Raw genomic sequence first — 11,522 nt, 5'->3', positions numbered from 1 at the left:
GGTCTTGTTTTGTATCACACTTTATTGTCAACAGAGTCTGCGTAGGTCACCCGGCAGTATTCAGCAGATTATAAGAATTATACATTTTTATTTTGATAAAAATTATTACATTTTTATATTAGTTTATTAATGTATTTTAGCTTCATTAAAGCCTAATTTGAAGAAAACTCTTAAATAGAATAAATATTCTAGTTTGTACAGTAAAAGATGTTCATTGTTTTGATGACTATGGAAATTGACCCATTCCCACTCTTAATTCTCTGCTACAGTGACTTGGTTCTGGATTTCTGGATTTAATTCATGGCGTGCTATCTCTCTCTCTCTCTCTCTCTCATACACACACACACACACACACACACACACACAATAGAAAAATATGACTGTCAGGGTGAAGGGCAGATATTAGGATGATACACAAAATTTTTAGAAAATACTAATGTTGCCCAATTTGCCTCAATACCGGAAATCTGATATGAGACTGAGATAGCAGAACAGAGACACGTTGATTCATTCTGACCCTTTGTATATCCCTAAAGTCCTCTTAATTTGAAATGTATTAAAAAATCGCATGCTAAAGTTTAATTAATCTGAAACAAGCACAATAAAAATGAATATTTACAAAGCAGTAAAGGTGTAAAAAGTGAGTAGGTGAGAAGGTGTAAGTGATAACAGCTTTCAAGAAGAGGGGGGAAGCTTTGAGAGGGCTTAAAGAAGGTAAATGGCTGAAAGTTGCTTTTCAAGCAAGAACAATGTATTCCAAGGTAGGAAAGACATGAGTGAGGGTTAATTTTGAGCCTTTCATGGCTATTATTAATCAATGTTTCCTAACGATTTGACTAACTCCTAAGAAAAATCCAATATGTAACAGTAAACAGAGAAATTTTCTTTCTAGCATAAATATTTAAGGCATTCTGAAGAAGGAGAGAATTTGAGAGGCATTACAACATTCTTGCAAGTTTTGGTATTGGAACAGTTTAATCAAAATTTTATTTATTAATTTACCTGAGTGCTTGTTCCTCTATATTCTAGTTATTGTGACTGCATAAACAATTACATCAAAATCGAGTGGCTTAAAACAATAACAAATTTAATTTTGTCTCTTACCTGACATTTGCACAGGCTTGAGGTGGTACAAAAGTTAGGACTTGAAAGCATCTGAAATCTCATTCCTCTGCATGTCTAATGCTTGAAGATAGCTGTCTACTGAAACTTCTGGAACTGTTAGCTAGAAGTATACCTAGCCTCCTGAAATGTCCTGGGCTTCCTCAGAACACAGTGTATGGGTTTTGCCCAGAGAGTGAATGAGGCAGGGAGAGAGTAGGAGGGAGGGGAGAGGAGGGAAGGAGAAGCGGGGAGAGAGAGAGACAGACAGACAAACAGACAGAGAGACAGAGAGACAGAAAGAGTGCGATATTTTGGTTCAGAATGTCTCTATGGCCCTTTTTGGCCTAACTTTGGAAGTCACTCAGCATTATCCCTTTCAGCATATTCCATTCATTGGAATAGTCACGGTGTCCCACTCGGATTCAAGAGGAGGGAAAATTGACTCCACCACTAGATGAGAAGTTACGAGTTTCTAAAAAAGAATTTGTGAACTGAAATTGCCATGGTCATTTTAGAAAAGTAAAATCTGCCACATTCTGTCAATTTTGTTTCTAGTTTAATAAACAAAAACTTGACTAAGGTATTTATGGAAAAAAATTTTATTTATTTAAAATCCTTCATATTAAACTGTCTCTTTGGAGTTATTGCTATGACTACTACTACTGTTATTGTTATCCTTCCTATTACTATTATCAATATTGGCTTGTGTTCTTCCAAATCCCACTGGCCTTTAACTTTTTCTCTGCTATAGTCTAATAAACAGAGTATATCATTCAGAAGTTAATATCGTAAAAAGTTCTAGTAGAAGGAACTGTATTAAACTTTTTGGTTCAGAATATTTAAATTTTAATGTTCATGTGAAAGAAAGTATACTTTACCAAGTGGCTTCTAGGGTGAGTGAATGATTAACATCAACTTGCGTAGGAAAAAAAGTCAAATCAACTGCCTCCACTATCCCCAGCTAATCCCCATAAGAATTATCATTTTACTTCATAATTATTTAACCTTAACACTTGTTGACTCTGTGTAATACAAATAATGCCTTATCATAAACAAACACTATGCCGCACAATATTATTTAAAGTTGTTAATGTGGTATATTCATTTGTAAAACTTGTTTTTTCCTTTGAAAAAATTTTAGAGACTCCCCATGTGAAGGACACAATAAAAAAAATTGTGGAAAAATTACTTTAAAAATTGTTTTAGAAAAATACAAAGAACATGCCTCTTTTGTTCAGATTAAAGGTAAGAGTACATTAAAGTGGAAAAGGTCATTGCTAAAATGATTACACTAGTCACAATGACATCATCAAGCCTATACTTCATCATTTTTTAAAGGTTAGTAGTCAAAAAACTATTTCTGCTCTTTGAAATGTCAAATGAAATGTTACTTTTCCATAGCATGAAGTAATGTTAATCTAAACATTACAAGCACAAATGATATTAAGGAAACTAATTTAATACATGCTATTTATTAATCAAAAATTATCACATATTCCTAGAATATTTGGATATACTCAAAGAAAGTTTGAAGATTAAAAATCCATATTTGTTATTCTTAGATACATTATACATAACTTAAAGATACTGGAGGAGAAGAGTAAAGAAAGACTTAGAAATTTAAGGAGAAAAGAAAATTATCTTTCTTAAACTGAAATGATAGACAGAACTAAATGAACACGTGATCTAAAAGAAAACAACCTGATATACTGGGTTAAGAATAGGTGACCAGAGTACTAATAATTACTATTAGTTAACCTATCTCCCTGAACTTCAATTTTTTTGATTTAAGAGTAGTATTTACCATGGACTCCCTGGCAGGGATTCTGTAAATTAATACTAGATCATTTTTAATACTTTTCCATTAATATTGAGGCTGTTTCCAATCTTTGTAGATATCCTTATGCATAAATCTTTTACATATGTGTTAATGTATTAATAGGATAAATCGTTAAAAGTAAAATTGCTAAATCAAGGCTATATGTATTTTTAATTTAAAAGAAAATGTTCAACATATAGTTTATATTATGCGATATTGTCAGCTTGTTGTTCCTGATGTCCTAATAAAGTCAGTCAAGGGAAGTCCATATTTTCATCTTCCTGATATAAAAACAAAGAAATAGGAATTGTTTGTTCTTGTTGTTGTTTTACTTCTGAATCCCTGGTAACTAGAAGAGACCTAGTACATGTACACCTCAGCTCACTAAGAGGATGCACCAAGCAGAGAATTATGGAACCAAGAGATTAAAAGTGTTAATCAAATTCATATGCATGCCATACATTGAATGTATTTTCATACTCTTCTTGAAAAATGATTGAGGTCTTTGAAAATTACATATATAATTATTTTACAGTACACGTTAATACATAGTACCTTATTCTCATTTCTTAGCAATTGAAGTAAATGCATAAACTACTATCAAGCAGAGATCCATAGTAATTTTTAACATTAAAAATACATCATAGACTTTGGTTTACTGACATGTAAAGAGCTTGGATGTCATCAATTCTCATAAGAATAAAACTGAAAAATTGAAAATCATCAAATCTTCTTAGATATACCAGAGAACTATTTTCATAGGACAAACTACTGCCTAGAAAACTATAGGAACAAATACAGAAAGTACCATTTTGAAATACATCCAGAGCTCTATTTTCCTGCACAAGGCCTTCTCTCCAAGGAAACTATTTTTGATAAAATCGCCTGTAAAACTGGGGTTTTACCAAAGCATAACTAACCTGGAGGAAAGAAATATTCAATTCCAATCTTTTCTAGCCTCTAACATGGGTCAAGGAAAATACCCCATTCAAGCTCAATAAGCCTGAGACCAAATTATAAGACCATATGATGATTCCTGCCCTTTCCCCTGCACACATTGTACCACCAGATCAATAGAGCTCTTCTAAACTAACAAGGGGTTACCGATAAAAGAACTACAGGTTCATACATTCTTTAAAGATTCCCAGGTAAAACCCAAAACAAGGGAGATTAAAACAAAGATAATAGAGGAAATTTTAGTCTCTGACACTAGAGCTACAGTAAGCATAGCCTAACCCATAAGTAGGTAAACATCAAATCTCACACATAAGAAGATAAAGCCCTATCTTCCTCAGTTTCTTTTACTCAAAACACTATGTTCTGCTTTCAACAAAAAAGTACAAGGCATACTAAACGAAAAATAAAAGTACATGCTGAGCTGAAAACACAAAGCAAGCATCAGAGCCAGACTCAGATATGGCAGAGCTTCCGGAATTATCAGACTGCAAGTCTGAAATAATTATGATTAATATGCTAGGGGATCTAATTCAATAAAGTGGACAACATGCCAGAAAAAATTGATACTATAACAGAGAGATGAAAACTCTAAAAAAGAATCAAAATAACATGACAAATTAAAAAGACAGTAATAGAAATGAAGGATGCCTCAATGGGCTCATTAGTGGACTGGACATAGTGGAGAAAAGAATCAGTGAGCTAGAAACTTCCAAAACTGAAATGCAAAGAGGAAAAAGAGTACAAACACAAAACAGGATATCTAAGAACTATGGAACAATTACAAAAAGTGTAACATCTATGTAATGAGAGTACAAGAAAAAGAAACAAGAAATATTTAAGTAATATTGAGAAATCTCCAAAACCAACAACGGCAAAAACTCGAAAATGCAGGAAGCTTAGAGAACACTAAGCCAGATAAAAACTAAAAAATCTATACCTAGACATTTCATATTCAAAGTGCAGAAAATCAAAGCTAAGAGAAATCTTTAAAGTTGGGGGAAAAGTTACCTTACCTACAGAGAGACAAGGGTAATAATAGTCACATTGAACATCTTTTCAGAAACCAGAAAGAAAGAAGAAAGTAGAGTTAAGTGAAGTTTTCAAAACAAACACCAACTTTCTTGAGAAATAGATGCCCTTTGCTCTCTTTTGTTGCTTTCCGTTTGATTGTTATTTTTGAATGGCACAATGTTTGGAGAGCTGGCAACCGTTTTGCAGTCAGAAGACAAGCTTGAGATTAAAAGCATTAAGTGAAGATAGAGGCATGGATAGGTAGAAAGAGTCGGGAGATCCCACTGACATTTTTGAAATAATACACCAATCTTGACTTCTCATAAAGAGTCAATATTCTCATGATTTCGGCCATTGCAAATCAGATGATTTTGTCAAAATACCAAACTTGGCACAGCTGTTTATTGGAATTAACTTGTTTAGAAGCAAAACTAACATTTGGAATTTGCTAAAAAATAAAAAAATAAAAAAATAAAAAAAAACACTAGAATACGAAAACATATCAGTGAGTAAATTGTTTTTTTTTTTTTAATCTTTTAAAAAAGAAAAACATACAAACAAAAAAAGCTCATGACTTTAACTGTCTAGTGATGAGGGCTCGGAAGAAGAGAGTTTGAGAAGGAAAGCACCAGAGAACCTGAAAACAAATCCTCTTCACCATTTTCCATTTTACTAGCTCTAGGAGGGTCTAGAAAACAAGATAGAAGAAATTATTGTTGCTATAAAGGATGTCATCAAGAAAAAGTCCACCTGAAGTTATCAGACTGTCCAGTTTTTGCCATATCAAAGTTTGACATAGTGCTAGTTTGCCCCAAACTTACATTTGCCTGAAACATAATTTGATGATTTTAAAAGTAAATGTTATACTGTTCTTTCTTTTGAGCTTCCATTCACAATATCAGTTTTGCTATTAAACAACAATTTTGGCTATCAGGTGGTTATCATAGATGGATATATGGATGAGATTGACTCAGGTTTAAAAATACAAAAGACATACACAAAACTGAAAAGCATTCTACATGAAATCAACATTGATAAAGTATCAGGGACATTCCCTAATTGGTTTCTTATATCTATTGCTGCAACAATGTCTAGTCAGTAAAAAGTGAACCATGAAAGAGAGAAAAATAATGCAAAGTAGTTTGCATTGGTGGCAGCTTCTATACTATGCCCGGGATGTATCATCTTTACTGATACTTAAAAAGCGTATATAAAAACACTTAATGTGTTTGGGTTACTGTTAATGATTGATTGTTATTCAGCTCTATCTTCTGTACAGTTTCTCTCCCAAATTCATCTTCTTAAAAGACAGATGCTTCAGGTATTTTGGGACTTACAAATTTAATGGGTTACTATTTTTCTGTTACAACCGGTGTTTCCAGGACAGTGTAAGTGTTCAGAATAGCTAATGTGAAGGAAATCTCTGAAATTATAATTATGTGCTTTGATTTTGTTTATAAAGAAATGAATTTTGTAGCATCACTTTCTTAAAATAGACAAAATGTCACAGGACTCTAATGCATACTTGCTTGGAAATACAGATAGTAGGAGTTAGAAAGAGTTACAGTCAGAAAAACTGGATAACTCCATGATCTGTTACTAATGGGAAATTAACCATTTCACCCCATGTTTACCTTACCCATATGTGATTAATCTTAAAAGCACAAGGACTAGTGATATGGAAGATAGAAGGACACAGTAAGTAGTTCTTAAAATGAGCCCTTATATTGTCCCCTTTTTGCCACTTAGTATCCAATTATTTTGAACTTATCTTATTTCTGAAGTGTCGTGCTTTATTTAAACTCTCAGTGTTTTACACATAGTTTTTTTTTGTTTTAATATTCCATATTCACTCATGCAACAAACTAAGATTTAATCATGCTTTGAGTCCCTGCTTAGCTATCACTACTACTACTGATTCCAGAACTCTTCTCTCCACAAAATCTGGGTTAGGTTCTCTTCCTTTGGATTCCATAATGCCATTTCTTTCTTCTAACATATCACATTATATATTTAATTTAAGTGTCTACCTCTGTAAGGTCAATGTTCAAAACCATCTTCATTGCCATTGTATTATTAACACATTGTATAAAATATTTATTTAATTATTTTAAAAGTATATGAAATGATTTTTTTATCTTTGAGTATTAAAGAAAAGATTTACTTCATATGATGGTTACTACATGATTTTCTCTATATTGATTTTAAACTGTTTTGTTGTATTAGTTTTTTTTTATAACTGCCATAATAAATTACCACAAAATTAATGGCTCAAAACTACACAAATTTATTATTTTACAGTTCTGTAGGTCAAAAGTCAATAAAAAGCTCATTGGACTAAAATAAATATGTTGGGAAGCTGCATTCCTTTCTGGAGATCTGAGGGGAGATCTGTTTCCTTCTTTTTTTCTGGCTTCTAGAAGCCCACTTTCTCCATCTTTAAAGCTTGCAAGTTTGCAGCTCTATGACTTTCTTTCATAATCAAATCTCTCTATGATTGTTTTTCTGACTCCTTTTACTTTAAAGACACTTGTATTTACTCTGGTCCCTCCTGGATAATCTAGGATAATTGGGCAACAGGACATATTTGCCCACTGCCACCTTCGCACTATGCTGAATTTGGTCGGTGAGAAACGTCAAATGTTTGAGAAAGTTTACTCTGGTTCAATGCCTAACATCTCGTCTCCATAGATACAGCAAACCTCTTTCCTGTACATTCTATTTTAGATGCCTTAAGTTCTTGATAACTTCTTGAAGCAGTCTGAACCCAGTGTAAATTTGTATTTCTAATTTGTGTACCTGGCATAATATACTTACCTTGCATATTTAAATAGCTTCTCTCTTTATCACATGTTATAGAATGAAGGAAATATTTTCAACATATATTGACTTATTTAGCAAACATTTCATGGATGCTTTTCACACAAAGAATTCAAAAAATGATTAGGCTACACATTTATAATCTCTAGAAATTTGCAGTTTAGTGAATGAAATAGTCAAATTAATAGATTATTACAGTATAGTGTATGAGACTAGCCTAAACTTGGGGTGAAATAAGTCTTCCTCCAAGAGATGCTGCCTTCACATGTAAAATAAATTTTTAGTGAGTTGCTTAATGCAACAGCCCCGTGAAGTTTTTCCCCTCAGGCTTACAGCTAAAAAATCTGATTTTTATTTATACTTTTGCAAAATTTAATAAATATTATATTTAATAATAGATACTAATATGTTTGGAATAACTTTGAGGACAGTTGCAGATGATAATAAACATTATCTCTACCATAAAGAGGATCGTGGATTTATGGAAGTTGAGAGATGAGAGGGCAATGCATACAGACAATTCAAAAACTTAAGTGTTATTTAGATTCAGTGGTTGCTATTTGACAATAGACAAGTTGGCTTGGTGACAGGAGAGTATAAATACTTGGTTTATAAAAAAGCTTTAAAACTTTTTTGTCTTTCTTTATTTGGAATAGATTGAAGTATTTCAAGTCAGAAGTGGCTTGAATATTAATTCGTGTGGTTGAGAAAATATCTATTGCAATAAAATGACACAATAGGAATTTGAATAATCTGATTGAATACTTCCTTAACTATGAGAAAAATTTAATCATACTTCAAGTCTTCTGATTTGATTTATGCTGAACAATAACCTTAGTTTAAAATAGAAACGAATTTTCATTCAAGGGGGAAAACTGAAAGAAGTTTCCTAAATTCATACTTCCTACATGCAAGAGAAAGACTACCACCAACTTTTTGTAATTTATTGACAAAAGTAAAGGCTCATCAAATTTAGATGAGACACTCTATGGCAAAAAATAAACTGCCATTTTGCAAAGGTGGAATCTTTCTAGAGAAAAGATCAAGAGAAACATTTAACAATTTGGTCGATTTTCACTTCTGATTTTAAAAGGCATAAGTTTTGAGCAGTATCGTGTGCATCAACACTTGAGAGTTTTGTTTTTTTCTATGTAGATGGTACAAATCTGTTCCAGCCAATTTCACCTAAATCAATCAGCCGAGGTCTAGATACATGGTGGCACAATCAGCAGGGATTTTCAGCGCTAGAATATTCAATTCCTCCAACACAGACAAACTGCTGTTGAAAGCTACGGCCAAAACAGCTCTAAAGGCATTGTTTTGAAAGTCAATGTGAGTTCCAGAAACTAATTATCATCACTCACTGATTAAGAAATCTTAATGTGGACCAAGCTCAGCTTCACCTCCCACCAATCACTGTCTCCATTTTTAGATTTATAAAACTAAAACACAGTGTAGTGATTATGAGAGAAATTTGCATATTGCATGTGGCTACTTGGTAAATTAATGTTTGTTTTGTTCTGAACAACATTCAAATCTGAATAGGAATGAATGTTGAATATTAATAGGCTTTGGTGCAATTTTGTGAGAAATGCTGCCTTTGATGTGGTAGGTGGTCAATAAACATTTCTAATAAACAAATAATGTTAAAAAATGGACAAAACATGTTCACAAAGGCAAAACTCCAGGGACAAAATAGGTTAGTGGTTGCCTCAGACTGGTTGAGGACACAGGTTAACAACAAAGGACTACAAGTTATTTCTTGGGAAGAGGGAACTGTAATCCTCTTGATGATGTTGACAATTACATGATCAGATATATTTGTATTGTGTTTAATTTATATGTATGTGTCAAAACTCAGAACTGAGAGCAAACTTTTCTATATCTGAATTATATCTCAGTGTATCTGACTTTCAAACTAAAGTCTCTGAATATCATGTGGGCTACATTATTTAAACATGTTTGATATTTTGAAGAGCTTGTAGGAAAGATGTCATGTGTGTACTTAAAAAGTACATTTTCACCAAAAAAAAAAAAAAAAACCCTTTTAACTGCTACTTACTCTTATTTCATCTTATATTGTCTGTAAAAATTCCATGAGGCAATAGGAGTTTTGCTTTTTCTTGTGGCTGTGATTATGTTGGATTGGAAGAACAGCAGACAGAAAGGAAGTGGAACTCCAAGGGTCCTTTATTAGAACAACAGCAAAGAAAACACCTCAGGCCATCCACAGGCTAAAATATCATATTGTACACCTTCAGAAATCCAAAAAAAAAAAAAAAAACAAAACAAAGAAAAACAAAAAACAAAATATAAGGCTTGAACTACAATGCACCTCTATATAAAATGCCAGATACAAAAAGCTTTCTTTAGTAGAATTTTATTTTATTTGGTCCTATCTATGTTACAGAAAACCCTCACACTCAGAAAGACTTTGATATGTATTAGTCTAAGGAGAAATATGAAAGTCTCATTGATCCATCCAATGTCTCATTGGAACTCTGAAGCTCATGTCATTCATATTTGGTTCACATTAAGAAGATCCTCCTTCCCTTCCTTATTCTTCCCCACTGTCTGTCATTATGTACAAATCTTGCTTTTCCCTTGGTGGATTGTATGTTTCCCCAAGTACAGAGATTCCCTTTCAAAACTAGCTGTGGTGCTCATTCCTCTTCACGCATACGCAAATGGCAACCTCAATTCTTCGGAACATAATGTTGTTTTTTTAAAAAAAAAAAACAGGGGGTGTTAATGTTGTGTTAACTAGGATAAAATAAATAAGTTGAGCACTTATTTTACTTATTTTACATTATCATACTCTTTTAGATTCTATATCTGATTCTCAGATCCATTTGAATAGAGAAGAAACATCCCTTCTCAGACAAGGCAAGTAAACTGCTTTGTAGATATTTCCAGTTGCCAATTTTATATTTTATTTTGAGCTATTCAAATGCTCCTCTCTCTCTCTCTCTCTCTCTCTCTCTCTCTCTCTCTCTCTATATATATATATATATATATATATATATATATATATATGGAAAATACCAGCAAATTTTTAAATTTTTAAATTGTAGACAGGAATAAATAATTCTAGAACTTCCTATAGGTTACATTGTATGTGTTGAGATTATTTACCACTGAAACATTCTGATATAATTATTGCAAATATAAGTCAAGCATGCATGTAAGTAGCTAAATTTTTTTTTGCTTTAAATTGATTTATTCATGGGTTACAATATTATATCCTTTAATATTAAATTTAAATTAATAAAATTTCTACATTTATCAGTATGGAAAACTAGATACTCTTATAAAGCCTTTTTACTAGAATACTTATGAGATAAATTAGACATGCCTTTTATGGCATTGCCGAACTCATATGAAAATTAGAGAAATACCCTGGCCATTGGCAACCAAAAAGGACCCTAGACTAAAATAGACAGTGAGTGAGTAAAGCTGCATGGCTGGCACTTAGGGACACAAAAAATAATCTGTAGTAGGTGTCAAGGCTCATGTTACTATGAACAAATGACAACAGAGGACATTTTTTTTTAAATGCGGAATTGTATTTTTACAAAATAGAGGGAAAATAGCGATCAACCTAGGACTTTCGAAACTAGAAAAAAAAATATTTTTCAAAACTGAGAGTGAAAGAAATACATTTTCAAGTAAACAAAATGAACAGAATATATAACCAAGAGCCTCGATAAAGGAGTTTCTAAAGAATGTAGTTCTGGAGGAAATAAAATAACCCTAGAATGAAATTGTGAGATGAAATAAAAGGTGAAATGTGAGCCAAATAAAAACAACA

General features: G+C 32.4%; 1 long non-coding RNA gene across 2 annotated transcripts in view; it reads right to left on the bottom strand.

Annotated features, from left to right (window-relative positions):
- Nucleotides 1-217: 217 nt before the first annotated feature.
- Nucleotides 218-11,522, bottom strand: part of LOC107507141 — a 105,092-nt gene continuing 93,787 nt past the window's right edge. For both annotated transcript variants that reach the window (XR_001596101.2, XR_001596099.2), the window contains exon 5: nt 218-9,966. This is a non-coding gene — a long non-coding RNA (uncharacterized LOC107507141). The remainder of the gene's footprint in view (nt 9,967-11,522) is intronic.

Source organism: Rousettus aegyptiacus, unplaced genomic scaffold (genome assembly GCF_014176215.1).
Source record: "Rousettus aegyptiacus isolate mRouAeg1 unplaced genomic scaffold, mRouAeg1.p scaffold_m13_p_15, whole genome shotgun sequence".
NCBI lineage: Eukaryota > Metazoa > Chordata > Mammalia > Chiroptera > Pteropodidae > Rousettus > Rousettus aegyptiacus.
The sequence above is the reverse complement of the archived record's forward strand: the minus strand, read 5'-3'. Positions and strand labels throughout refer to the sequence as shown.